General features: G+C 42.5%; 1 protein-coding gene across 1 annotated transcript in view; it reads left to right on the top strand.

Moving 5' to 3' along the window:
* Window positions 1-2,500, top strand: part of pde5ab (phosphodiesterase 5A, cGMP-specific, b) — a gene marked incomplete at its 5' end in the record, with an annotated part of 60,301 nt that overhangs the window by 39,676 nt on the left and 18,125 nt on the right. The gene's annotated exons all lie outside the window — the stretch shown is intronic.

Genomic DNA, 2,500 nt, shown 5'->3' with positions numbered 1-2,500 from the left:
TGTCGGTGGTGTCCACCGGGCAATAGGGGGACCACCGTTCTTGATGATCGGCTGGGTATGTATGTATCTGTGTATGTCGGGGTAAGAATGGTGGTCCCTTATTGGCTGTTGATGGTGACGTAACTAAGGTACGTTTCAAGGTTGGTATAAGGTTAGTAGCAGTACCTGTGTGTGCAAAGCGCATAGTTATATTTGAACTGGGGACCCCCCACAGTGTTCATATTAGAACTGGGTACCCCCCACAGTGTTCATATTAGAACTGGGGACCCCCCACAGTGTTCATATTAGAACTGGGGACCCCCCACAATAATTATATTTTAACTGGGTACCCCCCACAATAATTATATTTGAACTCCGTACCCCCCACAATAATTGTGTTTTAACTGGGGACCCCCCACAATAATTATATTTTAACTGGGGACCCCCCACAATAATTAGAGTTGAACTGGGTACCCCCCACAATAATTATATTTGAACTCCGTACCCCCCACAATAATTGTGTTTTAACTGGGGACCCCCCACAATAATTATAGTTGAACTGGGGACCCCCCACAATAATTATATTTTAACTGGGGACCCCCCACAATAATTAGAGTTGAACTGGGTACGCCCCACAATAATTATATTTGAACTCCGTACCCCCCACAATAATTGTGTTTTAACTGGGGACCCCCCACAATAATTATAGTTGAACTGGGGACCCCCCACAATAATTATATTTTAACTGGGGACCCCCCACAATAATTAGAGTTGAACTGGGTACCCCCCACAATAATTATATTTTAACTGGGTACCCCCCACAATAATTATATTTGAACTGGGGACCCCCCACAATAATTATATTTGAACTGGGTACCCCCCACAATAATTATATTTGAACTGGGTACCCCCCACAATAATTATATTTGAACTGGGGACCCCCCACAATAATTATATTTGAACTGGGGACCCCCCACAATAATTATATTTGAACTGGGGACCCCCCACAATAATTATATTTGAACTGGGGACCCCCCACAATAATTATATTTTAACTGGGTACCCCCCACAATAATTATATTTGAACTGGGGACCCCCACAATAATTATATTTTAACTGGGTACCCCCCACAATAATTATATTTGAACTGGGGACCCCCCACAATAATTATATTTTAACTGGGTACCCCCCACAATAATTATATTTTAACTGGGCACTTGGAAATGTAGGATTTGAGGCACTACATTTAGTTTGACTCGGTTCCACAGATAAATATTGTGAAAATAGCTGATCTGCAAATTAAGGGCACAACAGCACGAGGTCGTTGTGAGCTTGTAGAGCAGCTATTTTCACAATGTTTGCGTCTTTCGTATATTATTTGACCAACATTTGACCAGTTTTTATAGTGTAGTTCGTTGATCAACTAATTTTGTCATCTGGGAAATCATGTGGGGGTCACGACCCACAGGTTGAGAACCGTTGAGAACCACTGTTCCATCCCATCCATCTGTTTGACACATTCATCTAGTATCCTCTCTCTCTCTCTCGCTCTCTCTCTCTTCTCTCTCTCTCTCTCTCTATCTCTCTCTCTCTCTCCCTCTCTCTCTCTCTCTCTCTCTCTCTCTCGCTCTCTCTCTCTCTCTCTCTCTCTCTCCCTCTCTCTCTCTCTCTCTCTCTCTCTCGCTCTCTCTCTCTCTCTCTCTCTGTCCATCCATCTTTCACTTCCTTTCAGCGTGTTGTGTGTTCATCTGTCATTCGTCCGTATATACATCTATCTCCTCTTTCCTGTCTTCCTGCTTCCACTCTGTCTTTTGTTACCAGTCGGAACATCGCTCATGTGTTTTATTTATTCCATTGGCTCTTAAAGTGGGGTCCTTCGGGGGATAAATATGCACAAAGTGGAACCAAATGGACCCTTAATTGTTTCTGAACCTGAGGTTGAGAACCAGTGCACTGGAAACAGTGCATCTCCTAGCCTGCTGCTGCTGCTGCTGCTGCTGCTGCTGATGATGATGATGATGATGATGATGATGATGATGAATCAGTTTATTCATCATCCAAATAGTCGTCTGCACAAAAATGTTTTGGGGAAAAACTGCCACAAAAAAAATGAATTGACACATTTACTGCCTTATTTATTCTGCCAAATTAGAAAAGGATGATTTTTCTGTTTTTTCCTCTAAATTAGTTTCATTTTCTATTTGTTGCTGTGTCTGTCTCTCTCCAGCGTCGCCATGTCTGCTTATAACAAGCGACTTTGGACTTGTTTTTCTTTAAAGTCACTTGGTAGTTGCGTGTGTGTATACACACAGTATCGGTGGCGTGCACAGACATTTAGAGGGGCAGGTGGTCAAGTGAAAAAAGGGCACCTTGTGCAGCGCGTGGAACCGGCCGGTTGCCTTAATAGTGTGAGATTTATAGATTTTGGGGCATAAATAATATATTAGAAGCTTTTTTTTTTATCAAGGATTGATCAATGTCACCATGGTCCACATACTGTACTGTACAAAAAAGGGTTTTT

This window comes from Electrona antarctica, assembly GCF_951216825.1.
Source record: "Electrona antarctica genome assembly, chromosome: 21".
NCBI lineage: Eukaryota > Metazoa > Chordata > Actinopteri > Myctophiformes > Myctophidae > Electrona > Electrona antarctica.
The sequence above is the reverse complement of the archived record's forward strand: the minus strand, read 5'-3'. Positions and strand labels throughout refer to the sequence as shown.